This window comes from Camellia sinensis, unplaced genomic scaffold, assembly GCF_055761805.1.
Source record: "Camellia sinensis isolate YWXY unplaced genomic scaffold, ASM5576180v1 Unanchor11, whole genome shotgun sequence".
Lineage (NCBI taxonomy): Eukaryota > Viridiplantae > Streptophyta > Magnoliopsida > Ericales > Theaceae > Camellia > Camellia sinensis.
In genome coordinates, this window is record NW_028128989.1 from 589,365 (window position 1) to 607,301 (window position 17,937).

Consider the following 17,937-nt stretch of genomic DNA (forward strand, 5'->3'; position numbering starts at 1 on the left):
ATATAGAGTTAATGTTGCCGACGTCAAAGGAAAGGGTGTTTGATGCACAACCGAATGAGTTCGTGCTGAAAAAGAAGATGCTTCGTGGGGGCTTGAGATTACCCCTACTCCCACTAGTGGTGGATGTGTTGAATCATCTGGAGGTGGCTCCAGGGCAACTAATGCCGACTACATTGAAGATTCTATTGGTCTGCGCGATCATGTGGCCATGGGCAACTGGTGGGGAAGCAATGACTATAGATGAATTTTTTTCATGCTACAAAGTTTCAAGGCAACAGGAAACATGGGTAACCCTACAGGCGGTAGCAGGGAGAGGACTGGTGGCAGGGTTGCCGTCTTCAGTGAAGGGTTGGAGGCCAAAATGGTTTTTCGTGTCGACAAGTGTTGGGATAGAAGTGTGCAGGATGTGGACAGTCCCTACCAAATTATTGGGGCCAAAGTTGGAAGTGATGGCAGAGGAGAGGGTGAAGCAGGTGAAGGAGTGGAGGGAAAAGGTGGAGCTAAAATGGGACGAACTCGTTCAACCCTCTGCCTTGTTTGCATTGAAGCTGGGGCTTGAGCCAATCGATGGAGACTCTACTCTTGAGAAGGTGGAAGTGGTCAGACAGGCGTAGGAAGCACAGGACAGGCGGGTGCTGGTGATGGAAAAGAAGTACAAGGAGAAAGGGCTGGGCCTAGCGCCGAAGTGGGTCACCAAGAGGTCGGTCCGACCACGGCCTAAGCCGTTGGAAGAAAAGGATTTAACAGACTTTGTCACCTTGCGAGCGCCAGTGGATCCACTAAAGGTGAGAAGTGCAAGGGAGGTTGAGCAAACGTTGAAGAAGAAAAACAAAAGGAATGAAATGTCAAAGGGTGGGGATGGAGGGCCTTTGGGGAAGAAGATGAAAGAGGAGGTGGGGAAGATGTCCTTCAGAGTGAGAGGGGAGGAGACCAGGACAAGTTTGGTTGCAGAGGAAGACTTGGCTGAGCCCTCGGTTGTCGAAGCAATGAGAAGAGTGGAAGAAAAAGAAAGGATGCCAAGTGTTGAGCAGTTGGTGGACCTGCCCGTAAGGAGGGTGCCCTCATCAGTGGGGTCCGCCACTTATCATGTGCACGCTGTGGTCGACCGCGTGGTGTGTCACGGCCCAAACCTGCCCCCATAGGTTCAGCATCGTAACCGGCCAATAATCATTGGATTACCAAAGGCCTCTGAATAGATTAACATATAAATAGGGGCTAGCGGAAGCAAATACATAAATATAATTGTCCAATGAGCTGTGCTGACTTATATGAAACAGAATATTTAAAACTTTATATACATATCCAAAAGTCAACCTTGCATTATACCCACACACATTGTAATAGCATCTTAAGTATAGCCAGCAAAAACAACGAAGTCTGATGTACATAAACATCCAGGAATACGTGACACTTTAAGAACCTCCACGTGAGGCACGGTGGTTGGTTGACAACAGAACACAGATCTAGACAAAGCCTTCAGGCTCGATCTCCAAAACGCTCACCTATACATATATATACTCACAGTGAGCTAAAGCCCAGTGAATAACATTAAGGTAAAGAGGTTAGTGAACGAAATCCAAACATATCATAAGCGTAAAACATATCATAGCATAATCATTCTCGTATTTGAACATAATAATGGCACATTCCATAGAACACTTCACATATCATCTTCCGACTACAGTAATCGGTTCCGAATACCGATTAAAGACATATCACCACAATGAAGTGGCTAACGAGATCTCGTAATCACATCTATGTCATGGACCCGCATTTACTTGCCGTCCCCCATGACTTGGGACTATCTATGGATGCCATAATAGATTTCAAACGTAGGACATTCGTTCACGTAAATAATCATTTCAGAAATGATGACTTAACATATCACATTTGGAACGTAATTTATATGAACATATCTTTACAATAACGTGACTCACAGTGGTTCCTGTAAACGGTCAATCAGTCTTTGAGTCTTAACCTACAACCACAAGGTACATAACATAAACATAGCTTATCATTACGCATTCATGTGGCCATCATGGCTTAGCTTTCATTACATTGATTCTTGTTCTTTCTTATCACATTGCTTAAAACACATTCTTGCAACCTCTTAACTTAGTACATTCCTCTCTTAGTGTGTTTCTACGTCATAACATCATTACTATGGCTTAATTAAGGCTTAGGGATGCCTAAGATGTAATGAGGATGCCAAAATGCATTGGAAAACACGTAGTCAAATTTCTGAAAACAGGGTCCCTGCTCGACCGTAGCTTTTCTCGTTTGAGCAGACATGCAAAATGTGAATGGTCGCTCAAGCGTAGATTCCTTCTATCGAGCGGTTTGCAAAGATATGAAACTTCTGGGAGCTTGCATTTCACGCTCGAGCGGACTTCTGGTCGCTCAAGCGAAAGTGTAAGATCACAAAGTGGTCGCTCGAGCAAGGAAGCAAAATCTGGAATTTTCATATTGCACTTCCAAGCTCAAAACTCGAATTCAACTCTCCAAAACACATCTCTTGGGCCCCAAAACTTGAGATAACATTGCAAACTTGAAAAACATGATGAATTAAAGATTATTTCATGAAATCATGACCCACGAGTTGCCAATAGTTCGAGATTCATCTTGAAACTTAAGAAACAAAGCATGCATGTAAAACCTTTCATGCTCTTTTCTCCAAAACTCATGAAGTTAGCAAATTAAGCTTATAAGCTCCATGTATGTAAGAAATTCCTTTTCAAAACATGAAATCAACGTTCAAAACATGATAATTCAAACATGCATTTGTCAAATAGCTTACAATAATGATTTAGGTGCTCATTATCAAACCTAACATGACAAGGGTCAACATGTATGTAGAATTCTTGTCAAAACTCTTCAAACATGGAATTTTGCTTACTAAACTTGTTCTCATATGCATGCATGTTGATTTCATGGTCTCAATTCAACATAATAATAAAGCTTATGATCAAAATGATGATGTAACACTCATACTTCCATGCATGTAAGAATCATGAGCAAATTCTTCATCTTCATGACAAACTCATGTGAAATACATGTAAATGACCATGAAAACTCCATGAATGCATCTCTATAACACAAATTCTTCATGAATTATGGATTAAATGCTCACCAAAAGCCTTTAATTACACAAGGTTCTTGCCAAATTGAGCTACTCTAGCAAAATTCTCAACTTCTACCTTGAATCTACACTTTCTCTCTCTAAAATGGAGTCTCTCTCTCTCTCTCTCTCTCTCTCTCTCTAAAATATTGATTTAGATTTGGGAGCTCAAAGTGTTGAAGAAATGAGCTCAAGTGAGCTTAATGTGTTATATATATAGTTTTAATGCCATAATGCATTAATTAAAACATAAGGCTTGCCAAACACAACTTAATTAATCGTTCTGAATAAACTTTTAATAAAAATTTCCAAATGATTCTAAAAATTCCAAATAACATATTAATGTAACTAATTTCAATTTCGGATGTTGATAAGGCTTTCAAATTTCATATTAAAGTGGAATTCCAGACAGATATTTTCACAAGTAACATATAGAAAGCCAAAGATCATGCAAAATACATAATAAACCCATAATTTATTTTATCCACTTAATTAACATCCTTAATTACGGATTAGCAGCTAAATGCGGATCGGGGTTGTTACATGGTGGGTGAGAGATGTGAGGTCAGGGCTGCTGCAAACCACTTGTTGGGGGCCATTGAAGATGCAGCCGTGCGAGGGGTGTCACAATACACAAAGACAGACCTCATGAGAGGGCTCTGTTCTGCACAGATGGAAGCGGTGACCTTGACAGCCGCTTTGTTGGGCAAGGGAGTAGGGGCACAAGTGGAGCCGAAACTACTTAAGGCCCAATTAGAGGAGGCGTGAGCACAGCTGCAGAATGTGAGGACGGAGATAATAGGCTAGAGGAAGGCGGCACGAAGGGCTTAGCGTTCACTCAGAGGGCGAAGAAGATGGAGGTGTTAGCAGTGGTGTAAGGGTATCTGGCTGAGCACGCCAAGGTAGGCCAAACTGAGGTCGCTGTCGAGCTGTTAGTGGTCAAGGTAGACCTTGAAGCGACACGTCATAAGGCAGTGTTGCTGGAGTTTGAATTGGCGAGTAAGCAGAGGAGGGCTAAGGAAGCTCAACAAGCCTGTGCCATTGCTAATGAGAGGTTAGAGGAGGCTCTTGTAAACAACGAAGAGCTACGTGGTTTGGATTTGAAAGAGAGGAAGGAAATCGATACACAAGTAGCTGAATTGAAGAAAGCGCTGGCCATTGCAAAAGGGGCCTTAGAGGAAGAGAGGGGGAAATCAATGGAGTTGGCAAGGATTTTACAGTCAGAGAGGGCAGCCTACCCAGACATGTATAGTGCGACTGTGGAGCAATAGAAACATACACGAGAGTTCTAAATAGCAATAGACGCTGCTATTGCCACAAGTCTGGCCAGAGGAGAAGGAGACGAAGCTGGGCCCTCAAGTACGACAACGGCTGAGTTGGTGGAAGGACAGACAAAAGGGGAGATAATACAAAACTTCCAGAAGTTGGAGTACTACAAGCATGAAATGAGCATGTATAGGGATAGTGGATGGACGAGCTTTAAGTACAGGGCACAAGAGCTATTTCCAGACATTGATTTTCGTGGCGTGAGACCAGGAGAGGAGGACATTGCCTAGACCTCACTGGATGAGGGCGTTGAAGACGAAGATTTCGCATCCAGCGAAGACGATGGGGGTGAAGACGAAGCAACGTGAAGATTGGACCTAAGCTTAGGTGTTTGGTTGTTGTGTTGTCGTTGTTGGTTTTTTTTTTTTGTTTTTTTTTTTTTTTTTGAAATAGCACCTTGTAATAATTGAAGTGGAGAAATTGTGTGAAAAATTGTGTTTAAATTACCAAGATTGTTTACCTAATAGCTGTTGTGTTAATGTTATATTGTTTGTGTGATTATTGTTATTAGTGTTTGTATAGGCGAACTAGCTATGTGCATGGTGTTGTATGAAAAGGAGTATTACTTGAAATAAAGAAAATTATTTGTAAAACAATCATATTATTGAAAACAATCATGGTTATATCAAATTAATTATGGTAGGCTTAACTGGATTAAGGGTTACTGGACTTGGCCAGACCAATCCTGAGACTCAGTCTACTGAGGTGTGCTTGGCTTAGTTTGGCTGAGTTCTTCAAGCTCGGTTTGGCTGAGACCGGTAATGCTCAGTCTGGCTGAGGCTTACTTGACTCAGTTTGGCTGAGACTTGTAATGCTTAGTCTGGCTGAGGCTTAATTGTCTCACTCTGGCTGAGCTCTTTAGGCTCAGTCTAGCTGAGACTTGTAATGCTCAGTCTGGTTGAGGCTTACTTGTCTCAGTCTGGCTGAGACTTGCAATGCTTAGTCTGACTGAGGCTTACTTGACGAAGTCTGGCTAAGCTCTTCAGGCTTGCTCTGGTTGAGACTTGTAATGCTCAGTCTAGCTAAGGCTTACTTGAGTCAGTTTAGTTGAGCTCTTCAAGAAAGTGCAACACGAATAATGGGGACTGAAAATTTTTGTCATTAAGGAATAGTCCCGAGATCATGAGTTTATACATTGTATGGCAAGGAAAAATTGAACAAGTGTTCTGACCAGCAAAGTGAACCACACAACAATTGAACCATACAAAAAGTAGAGGAGGTCGTTACAAGTGTTTCGACCAGCAAAGTGAACCACAAAGTAATTGGAACATACAAAAAGCAGAAGGGGTCGTTTTATTGGAAATATCACTTCAAGTGCTCGACATTCCATGGATGAGAGAGGTCTCTGCTCGCCATATCTTGGAGACGGTAAGTGCTTGGGTGGGGTCTAGTTTTGACGATGTAAGGTCTTTCCTACTTAGTTGCTAGCTTGCCCTCGGTCGGGTGTTTGGTGGCGAGAATGGTTTCTCGTAAGACAAAGTCTCCTACTACGAATTCTTGGAGTCTGACTCTGCGGTTATAATGTTTCCGCATTCTATGTTGATAAGAGGCCAACCTAACAGTAGCTGACTCTTGTAGTTCTTCAATCAAGTCTAGTTTGGCCTGTTGCAACTTGTTGTGTAGTTCTACATTCGGGTGTATCATCCGAGGGGTTGGAAGACCACTTTTTACGTAGATGATTGCTGCGGCGCCGTATGTTAGGTGGAAAGGGGTTTCTCCGGTGGGAGCTCTTGTTGTCGTTCAGTAGGGCCAGAGCACATTTAGGAGTTCGTCTACCGAGAGTCCTTTGGCGGCGTCCAACTTAGTCTTGATTATTTTTAATAGGGAGCGATTGGTGACTTCAACCTACCTGTTAGCTTGGGAGTGGCCAAGAGAGGACAAACAGGTCTTGATGTTAAGCTCAACGCATAATTCTCTGAATTTGGCATAGTCGAACTGCTTGCCGTTGTTGGAGACGATGGCTTGAGGGACCCCGAAATGGCACACAATGGACTGCCAAATGAACTTGTTGGTATTTCGTTCGGTAATCTTAGCAAGAGGCTCCGCTTCCACCCACTTGGTGAAGTAATTGATGGCGACCACAACAAACTTTGCTTGGCCTTTGTCGATCGGCAACGAATTAACAAGATCGTTTCCTCACTTGGCAAAAGGATAGGGGTTGTTAAGCGTGATCAGTTCTGTTGGAGGCGGGGGGGATGTTGGTGAAGTGTTGGCATTTTTCACACCTGAATACAAAGTCGGTCGCGTCCTGGTGGAGTGTGGGCCAAAAGTAACCCGTGCGAAGGATTTTATGAGCTAAGGACCTATAGACGCCCCATTTTTCACGGCCATTACGACTTGGATGCCATCGCTTGCACACCCGATGATGAGTCTATATGCTCATCAAGTGCTCAAAGTCCTCAGCGGAATGCCACAGTTTTGAGCCTTTCAAACCTTGTACACCTGTTGCCACTTTTTTTTGGACCAAACCCAAAGATCTTCAAGCCTGCAACCTATGGTGGCCTACCGGCCATCACTATTGGTTGTCAACCATTGATGTGGCCTGCCGGTCACCAGTGATGGCTGGCCGGCCACTAGTGTCTTTTGCAGATATTTTGTGACAGTTGTGCCAGCTGTTTGCACAGATGCTTACATCTGCTCCCACATGTAGGGTTGGATGTTTTTGAGGGAAATTCATGTTTTCTATATATAGGAGACCTTCCTCTCATGTTTCAAGGCTAGAAAAATTTTGGAGCAAAATTTTTACTCTCTCTCTCTCTACAACTCTCTCTTTCTCTCTCTCTCTCTCTCTCTCTCTTACAAATTTCTTAACCCTTGCTTACATATCCTTCGCCTATACACTCTTAACCAAACCTCTTCATCTTTGAGCTGAGATACCTTAGAGCTTTGTTTGAGCTCTTACGGGTGTGTTGGCCTTGTTTTATTGCCTAGAAAGTGTTTTTCTCTTCAAAGTTATAAAGCTTTGTCTCTTTACTTCTTGTATCTACTCTTTTTCTTGCTATTTTCCAACTATTTTTGGGCTATAAAAACTCTGTATTTTTGGGCTGAAACTTGGGCTTTAAGGCCATTAAAGGTTGAGGGGTGGTTCACCCTTATTTGCACCTCGTTTTGAAGGCCTTTTCCCTTGTGTTTCCCATCCTTTTACTATCTATTTTTGAGCTTTTAAACACTATTTTTCAGAGGTATTTCAGTGGCTAAAATCATGTTTTGAAGTCCAAAATTGGAGGGGTTAGCCTCCCCTCCTTGTGTTTTGCTTACTAGCCTAGCTTGTACTATGTTTTAGCATATTAATCTAGCTATTTTTATCTTAGTTCTAGCATATTTTGGGATTGTTTTACATTATTTCATCACTATTTTTAAGTGTTTGTTGCATGTGAGCTTTGTTTTGCATGCTTGTAGTGTAATTATCCTCATGAGTTTGGTGTTTTAGGCCTTGGACACCATCTCATTAGAGTTGATTGTGTTTATTTATGGCTTTCCATACTTGTGATCACTCTTAATCATCTCTGCAACCTCCCTCCTTTCTTGGCTTTTGTTTTGCTTTGAAAGTGGTTTAATCCCTTTGGGATTCATTACCAACAGTATGATGTCTATTTCATGCCTAAAACAACACTTGGTTTGAGCCCTCTTTCCATTAGAGGACTTAAACTCACCCTTGGACTCCATGAATTAAAGGATGGTTGGTAATTAAAATGAATTAATCAAAATGAGACTAAAATGGTACAAGATAAGAATTTGGTTTTGTGTTCAATCGGACCTTAATTGAACACATGGAAGCATGAGGCATTTCATACTCATTAGTGATGAAATGGTTCAAGTTTCCAAGGTTACCACTTCCCTTGATCAATTCATGAAAGGGAGGAGGTTTGAGTCTTGTTTTGTTGCATTTATTTAACTTGCACATTTTGGTTCATAAACCATCATACAATGAAATTGCTTGAGTTGGCTGTTGGTGGACCAAGTTTTGTCCCTCATTTGATTTGTTCATGATAAGGAGGGGTGAGTTGTGCAGACAACCCTTGAGAATACCTTGTGCATGCTCTATTTGTTCTCTGTTGCAGCAAAATAAACCCTGCAGCAGTGGCCGACAGGCCATCACTGGTTACCGGCAAGCCCTCACTCCTGGCCGGCCAGCCACTAATGCAAAATCCAGTAGTGTGTTTTTTGAGCAGAGCAGAGCCATTCTGGAGGTGGACAAAAGTGTAAGTGTTCTATTGTGCAACAGAGACCTTCTGGAAGCAAAACAATGGCCTTTTTAGGTGGAAACTAAGCACGTACATGAGCATTTCTCGCATATCAAGCCTGTTTAGTTTAAATATTGTGGAGAAGTGGTTTCGAAATACTCTTCTGATCCGGGGAGACGCCAATGGTCCTCAGCTAGTCACCTGAAAGGACATAAATACTCCGGTCGGGGGTGCCGGAATTAGCACTCCGACGGACAAGTCAGTCCTTCTGCTCAAGATAGCTTATGCTGTAAGTTTAAATAAAGTGATTGTTACCTTCCTTTCTAAATATGTAGTCCTTATCTTTATACTGGTTTTTTGGGCCTTGGGGCCAGGGCCTACTTTTTACTCACTATGTTCATGTTTATTCGGATCTACGGATATCTTGATATTCGGCCTTACTAACAGATTCGGCATCCTAATCATTCAGGATGGAGCCGATTAGTACCTGAATTCAGAGATACGTACCTTTCGACTCTTCTATTTATTCGGCTCCCACAATTGCCCCCCAAGCACTTTACCAACAACAGTCGGCTGGAGTGCTTGGTTCCAAGTTTTGAAGAGTCAAAATTGGGCAGTTGGCCTTATCCTCACACGGATGTCTAAGCGCACCCATTTTGGCTGTCGTCTCGACTTCCCGCCCCTTCGTACGTGTCTATTTACTATAATTTGAAATTTCAACGTCCTTTTGAATATGTATCTTATGACGCTCGTCGCTGAATTGCCTTTCGAATCGTTCCTGTAACTTTCTCTTCTCCGATATCCTCTATGCCCTTTGTAAGTTTTCTCCTACCTTGATTCGAAAACTCCTTCTACTTTATTTCTTCCTTGGCATATTCTTATAAACTGTAGGGTATGGCGAGACATTTAAAAGACCTCCTCTCGCCAGATCGAATTACCGGCTTCAGACGCCATTTTTCCATTCCTGATGATGTCTGTCTATCGTTTGTGGCAGACGACACTCTTGATATGGAGAGGGAGGACGAAACCACGATTGTCTTTCCTCTCTTGTCAATCACAGAGGGTGGAGTTTGTTTTCCCCTTCACCCGTTTCTAAGGGCTGTGCATCGCCATTGGGGTTTAATCCCTTCCCAACCCAATGTGAATTTCTTTAGAATTGTAATAGGGGTTATAGTGTTGAACCGCCGCCTTAGAATTAACCTTGGCATTCCTGCCATCCGACATTGTTATGCCTTGGCTAACTCTTCTGGTCGGCGCGGTCGTTACTTCCTTAGGGCCATAGATACTGACCATCAGCTAATCACTATGCTTTCAAGTTCTGGAAAACGAGTTGATGATGTTATGGTCGTTGTCCAGGGTAACTGGTAATTTGGCAAAGGGGAGGATCACGTCAACCCTATTCCTAGGCGGAGGGGCGAGCCAGGTGGCCGATTACCTTCTTGCTTTTATTATTTGTTGCTTTTTGTTGTAAAGCCTCTCCTTCGAAATCTTACGGCTTGGCTTGCGCAGGGAACGATTTGAAGAAAGTCCTATCTTCAACCAACGACGCTGTTCTTTCGAATATCAAGGTCGCTCTCAAGTATTTCGACCGTCGAAGTCTTCAGAGACAGGGGAGGGCGGCCCACATTCTACTTCGTTACGAGCCGACATATACGACCTTCTCGGCGGCAAAAAATATCCTAGTTCCGAAGGGCGAAGATTCTCTTATCGCTCTTATTTTGACTGACTTCAAAAACTTGAGGCAGATTGGTTTTGAAGGGTCAGATTCGAAGCGGGATGAGGTAGCTGATGCTGCCGAATCAGAAGAGTCCAAAACCGAATCTGACAAGGTATTGCATTCGGCCGATCCTCCATCCACTTCGGGCCGAGGGGATCTTTCATTTGACGATGTGTTTCACAACTTAGAGGATCTTTCCGCCGCAGGCCCCGCAGACATGGTTGGGTTAAGCCTGACAGAACTTGCCAGGAAGGCGAATGCGGAAAGATTAGCCACACGGCGAAGGGTGGAGGCCCTTCCGTCTGAAGTACCACCCCTCACCGAATCTCAACTTTCCCTGCCTGTTACCGAATCAGAATCCTTGCGCACTATGGAGGAGTCGGAAAAAAATCATAATGCCGAAGCTACTGTGGTCGTGCAGGCCAGTCACGAAGTTGAGGAAAAGGCAGAGAACCGCCCTACCGAGTGTGAGGCTGTTTCGGAAGGGCAAGGCGGCAAACGTCCTCGGTTGGAGGGATCGAATGTGATCGTCCCTTTCATCATTCAGCCGACGATAAAAGACACGCCGGTTTCTTTTAATCCTTCGGCGCTTAAAGACCCAGAAGTTGCGTTCAGCGTGGCTACGCGTGTGACGTTGCCGTCTGACAACGAGGCTTTTCAGTTGGAGCCAGATCTGAATGCTACAGCACTGGCCGCCCAATCGGCACTTTTGGTACATATTCGGACTTTTCTTCACTTTAGCCAAATGCTGTTGAAGTTATGGTTTTAAATTCTTGTTTTGCAGACCGTTAGAAGGATAGCTGACATGGGCCGTCGCCATCTCGACGCCGTCAAACAGATTGGTCAGTTACGAAAGGAAGTTGAGTGCCAGAGGAGAAGGGCCGAGGTCGAAGTTTCGAGGGCGAACAGGGAAGCTTCGCGGGCCGAGGCCGAATTCGAGAGGGCTCGTTGTGTGGATCAGTTGAGATCGGACGCTGAGAAGAGGGCGGACACGAGCGAAGACGCACTCAAATTGGCCCAGAAGGCGGTCTCCAAACTGGAGGCTGAGTTGGCTGAATTGAAGGCGGGGAAAAGGTTAGCCGACTCAGAAGCTTCCAAAGTATTCAAGGGCGAGAAAAATGTTGGGCTCACCGAGTATTTGGACCAAGTCCCCAAGTTTGAAAATAGGGGATTCAAACATGGCTGGCACAAAGCCCTTGCTGCTGCTAAAGTTTCATTGAGTGTGCCAATACCATATGAGCAAGTGGATGTTGAGCCATTGGAGTCTAATTCCGAGGGCTGATCTGGCGACTGACGTAGTTTTTAGGATTTTTTAATGTATTTTTTCTTTTTGCTGGGCATTTTTATGCGGGCTTATAGTTTTTTGTATAGTAATTTGCTTATATAAAATTTCGTGAGTTGTGCTTAATCTCGCAAATGAAAATTTTGTTGATGAATGATATTGCTTTCAGTTGTGGTTAGATCGGCTACTTAGCTTAGGTACTTGGCCGACCAGCTTAATGAATCTGCCCTTGCCTAGGCTAGGGCGCGAGCTTAAGAATTTCTTTTATTTTCAATGCAAATAACTACTTTTGAAATGTTATGTACTTAATTACACGTCTTCTTTCAACTCATTGGCAAGTTTTGTGTTGCGTGGTAGAAATGTTTTAAATATGCATTGTCCGGCTCCAATTAGGAACGAACAATTCTTGCTGATTATTTATTCGACTAGTTACGTGGTCCGAATGCATCCCGCACAAAGGAGCGCTCTGAATCCAGAGGCTTAAATCGGCCCTAAGGTGATGCTCCAGAGGGGCTCCGAACCCGGAGTCTTTAGTTGGCTAATCGTGATATCCACGAAGGGCGCTCCGAATCCGGAGGCTTAAATCGACCCTAAGGTGATGCACCAGAGGGGCTCCGAATCCAGAGTCTTTAGTTGGCCAATCATGATATCCACGAAGGGCGCTCCGAATCCGGAGGCTTAAATCGGCCCAAAGGTGATACACCAGAGGGGCTCCGAATCCGGAGTCTTTAGTTGGCCAATCGTGATATCCTCGAAGGGCGCTCCGAATTCGGAGGCTTAATTGGCCCTAAGGTGATGCACCAGAGGGGCTCCGAATCCGAAGTCTTTAGTTGGCCAATCATGATATCCACGAAGGACGCTCCGAATCTGGAGGCTTAAATCGGCCCAAAGGTGATGCACCAGAGGGGCTCCGAATCCGGAGTCTTTAGTTGGCCAATCGTGATATCCACGAAGGGCGCTCTGAATCCGGAGGCTTAATCGGCCCTAAGGTGATGCACCAGAGGGGCTCCGAATCTGGAGTCTTTAGTTGGCCAATCGTGATATCCACGAAGGACGCTCCGAATCCGGAGGCTTAAATCGGTCCTAATGGCATTGGAGCTCGAGCATGAGAAAACGAGAAAATTTTGTATTCCAAAAGTAAAATATGTACAAGTATCAAGCCCACAAGTTGGGTTAATGATAGAATTTACATAAATGCGTTGAATTCCAAGGCTGTGGCAGGTTTCTTCCCGACATGTCTGAGAGCCGATATGCCCCTGTTCCTACAATGGAATCTATCTGATAGGGGCCGTCCCAGTTCGGTCCCAGTTTTCCATCAGCCGATCTCCAGTCGGCTGGAAGTACCTTCTTCAGTACCAACTCCCCTGGCGTGTAGCGGCGCAACTGAACTCATTGGTTATACGACTTAGCCCGCTGCTGCTGATACCGCGCCATGGATGCCAGGGCGCAGTCTCTTTGTTCTTCGATTAGAACTAGATCCAGGGCAAGCATCATGTCATTTCGGCCCGTATGGAAAACTTGCGATTTTAGAGTTGGGAGGCTGATTTCCAGCGGTAAGATTACCTGGGTTCCGAAGCATAAAGCGAACGGCGTTTCTCCAGTGGATCTCCTCGGCGTAGTACGATGAGCCCACAATACACTCAGTAATTCTTCGACCCATTACCTTTAGCTTTTTCTAGCCTCTTTTTGATGCCGTCCAAGATAGATTTGTTAGAGGCTTCGGCTTGACCGTTGCTTTGGGGCTACGCCGGTGTAGAGAAGTAAGGCCGAATACCATATTTGTTGCATAACTCTCGATATATGCCACAATCGAACTGGGTGCCATTGTCTGAGATGAGAGCCCTTGGAATGCCGAATCGAGTTACAATGTTTCTCCATACAAAGTGTTTGATGTCGGCATCTCGTATATGTGTTAGAGCCTCCGCTTCAACCCATTTTGTGAAGTAATCTGTCGCGACGATTAAGAATCGCTTGTTGCCTGGGGCTCTCGGCAATGGCCCTACGATATCAAGTCCCCACTGAGCAAACGGCCAGGTGCTGGTGATAGAGTTCAACCCTTCGGCAGGCAGATGGGTTAATGGGGAGAACTTTTGGCACTGTTCGCATTTCTTTACATAACTCTCCGCGTCAACTCTCATTGTCGGCCAATAATACCCTTGTGTTATAGCTCGATGGGCCAGGGAGCGTCCACTAGAATGGGCGCCACAACTGCCTTCATGTACCTCAGTAAGAAGCTCCTCCACTTTGTCCGGGTGCACACATTCCAAATATGGACCAGAGAGAGACTTTTTATAAAACCCTCCTTGCGGATCCAGATAGTATCGCAGGACTTTATTTCGCAGCTTGTGGGCTTCTTTTTTGTCCTCTGAGAGTTGTTCAGAAGAGAGAAATACAACAATGGGGTCCATCCAGCTTGGTGCAGAATTCGGCAATTCAGCTTTGGTCGGACTTCAGCCTTTGGTCCAAACTCGTCAGGTTTTAGGTCGGCAAGCCCGCTGGTGAATTCGGCAACAAAGTCGGCCAACACCTGTCCCTTGATTGCGGTTTTTGGTAGAAACTAAATGTCGTACTGGCCGAGTTCAAGAGCCCATTTTGAAACACGTCCTGATGCTTTTGCACTCCGTAGTACTGATCGGAGGGAATAATCTGTTGGTACCCCAATGCTATGTCCCTGGAAGTAATGCATCAGTTTTCTTGCCGCCATGACTAGGGCTAAGATGAGTTTTTCTAGCGGAAGGTAGCGTGTTTCGGCGTTAACCATTGCCTTGCTCACATAGTACACTGGCCGTTGCTCCCCCTCCTCTTCTTTTAACAGAACGACACTGACGGCCCTATCGGAAACTGCCAGATGTAGAATGAGAGGGCCACCAGCGGCGGGTGTTGTCAAGAGAGGTACTGAGTGGAGGTAGGTCTTGAGTCCGTTAAAGGCTGTTTCGCATTCAGCGGACCATTCGAAGCCCCTACCCTGTCGTAGTGTCTGAAAGAATTGTCGACAGCGATATGTAGACCAGCTGATGAATCTGTTGACTGCAGCGGCCATGCCCATCAACTTTTGGACTTCTTTCACTGAACCAGGGGAGCTGAGTTCCAAGATTGCTGTGACTTGCCTCGAGTTGGCTTCAATTCCTCGGTGGTTGATGATGTAACCCAGGAATTTGCCAGAGCCGACTCCGAACGCGCACTTGGAACCGTTCAGTTTCATTCTGTATTTGTATAAGATGCTGAATGTCTTTTCTAGATCGGCTATATGATTTTGTTCTTCTTTGGACTTGACCACCATATCATCGATGTATACTTCCATAGTGTGGCCGATTTGTTCTTTGAACATGGCAGTGACCAGTCTTTGGTAGGTTGCCCCCGCATTCTTTAGACCAAAAGGCATAACTTTGTAGCAGTAGGTTTCTCTTGGGGTGAGGAATACAGTTTTGTCCTGGTCATCTGGATGCATGGCGATCTGATGGTAGCCTCTGTAAGCATCGAGGAAGCTCATGCGTTGATGCCGTGCCGTCGCATCGACAAGTTGGTCGATTCTGGGTAGAAGAAAACAGTCTTTGGGGTAGGCTTTGTTCAAATCCGTGAAATCGATGCACACTCGCCAAGTCCCATTTTTCTTCTTCACCACGACTGTATTGGATAGCCACGTAAGGTAGTTGACTTCTCTAATTGCCCCGGCATCAAGTAGTCTGTCAACTTCCTCAACAACGGCGACGGTATGTTCCGCGGCTGACCGTCGGCCTTTCTGAATGATTGGATTACATCTAGGATCGACATTCAGATGGTGCTAAGAAACTGATGGGTCTATGCCCGGCATTTCGTACGAAGTTCACGCAAAGACGTCGAGGTTGCTGAGTAGGAAAGAGATCAGCTATTGCCTGTCGGCCTGATTTAGGGAGGCGCCGATCATGAAGAACTTTTCCTGGCTTCCATCGATGTCAACCCGGTCTAATTTTTCTGTGGCCTTTTCATTTGGATGCCGCTCAACGTCATCAAGAATCTCTCGATTCGGCACCTCAATGGAATTTACTCGCAGTTCCTTTATTGTTTTGGCGGCAAGGAGATAACATGCTTGCGCCGATCTCTGGGAGCCCCGAATTTGCTCAATGCCGTGTTCCGTTGGGAAACGTAACAGTTGATAATAGGTGCTTCAGACTGCCTGCAAGGTGTGCAACCAAGATCGTCCCATGATGAGATTGTACGGCGATGGCAACCTGACGACCAGGAATCCACATCCACCGTTCTGGAACCTGCTCGAACGGGTAGGTTGATTTTTCCCAATGGGTACTCTGGGTTAGCGTTGAAGCCGAATAGCGGATAAGGAGCCGGGGTCAGGTCTGATTCGTTAAACCCAAGTTTAATGAAGGTTTTATAGTACATAACCTCCGAAGTACTGCCCTGGTCTATAAGAACGCTGTAACAGCGCCCGCGTGGGACCTCGGTGCTACTACAGTTCGGACTCTCGATTTGTGTCACGGTTCTTAATCTGAACCAAAGAGTCCAAATCTGGCAAATCGTTTTGAGAAACAGATTTTTGAAAAAGTAGTGCCAAACATGGACTGCTTTGCCAGATACAGAGTCGCCACCTAAATATTTTTTAAAATGGGAAATTTAGGAAACCCTGACTCGGTGCCGAAGGCCACACGTCCGTCATCACCGGAGTTGTCTCGGCTCGGGAGCTTGGGTACGATCGGGGAAGGTCAGCTATGAGCACCCCCTTTCGCCCGGTCCGAAGACCGGCCTCTACTAACCGTGATATCCGTTTTTGAAAACTTTATGTGTTCTTATTCCATTATCAGCCTAGAATTACTATGTTATGCACATAGCAAACAAGTATAGACTAGATTGCCTAATTTGGAAATAAACATTGCATATCCGTTCGGTTTGAAAATGCTTTGGAATTTGCTACTCGCAAGTAGGCTAAAATACGGATTTCAACGAGTCTTTCCAACTCAAACAATCCAACCTTCACCCACAGGCATTCAAAACAGTTTAACACATAAGCATCTAGCCACATGTTAAGCATGCTGTTATGGCAACATTCACACTCATGCGATATGCTAAAGCGGAAATACTTACATAGTACTCCGTGCCAAAACAAAGAACTTGTTAGCACACATGCATGATCCAAGTCCATGTGAAGTGCCTAATGCATCGCATACAAAATGTTGCTAGAATAGGCTCGGCTATCCTAAACATGTCATGTGAAAATGCACAGTTATCACATATTCAGTTTGGAATTGAAGCATTGATGCAATTAGTGTGATGTACCGAGCCTAATGCATGCAATACAAATGCATGGATGCACACATGCATAGCATAAGGTATGCTAAATTAGACGTGCCCTAATACTAACCATCAAAGCAGGTAAGTAAAAGGGAAAAAAGAAGTGGGGATTGGAAGACATTCACACCACCCACACACACTTATTACAGATTTGCCCTCGCTCGGAGGGACCAAATAAATATTACAAATTAATTAACTACGCAAGCTAATTAAATATTACAAATTAATTAATTAACAAATTAACTAATTAATTAAAGCAGGAAAACGCCTCGGGAAGCGTGCCACCATGCGCAAGCTGCCTCTGTTTTCCTTCCTTTCCTCCTCTGGAGGCTGTCAAAGCCTCAGGACTGCATCCTTGGACAGAGGGGATCATCACCGGCTGAATGAAACTTCCACCGGCAGTGTAGTATGGCCATCGGCACAAAATAGGGTCTGTCGGCAGAGAAAATTGTGCCGGTCGGCACATTACACTGCCGGTCGGCAGAGTATTCCTGCAGAACCTGCAACTCACAGCAACAAAGGGCAAAACAAGGCATGGCAGCATATTTCAAGGCATGTATGCATCAACCATGTCTCTTATCATTGTGATGACTCAAAGGGACATGTGCCTCGGTTCTCGGACCACCAATCACGCATTTCCATGCATGATGGCCCAAGGAACCAAGTATGCAACTTTGATTTCAAATGCATGCAAACCAATCAAACAAATTAGGCCCTATTCCTATCACCAATTCAAGGAACAAGGCATGCATGCAAGATGCAATGCAACCTAGGCATACAAGCTAGGAATGCAACATGACATGGCAATGCACTTATGCAATCATGCAAGCATACATAGGGCAATGCAAATGGATGGCAAGATGGACTTATACATGAATTAGGCAGCTCTAAAATAGGCCTAAAACAGTAGCCATTGTGCTAAAAGGTGAGGGCTAAATGGCATGCACACACACATGCACATAAGGACCAACACTTAAGCATAAATCAAACAACATTCAAGCACAGTTGAAAGGAGGGATCATGGACTAAT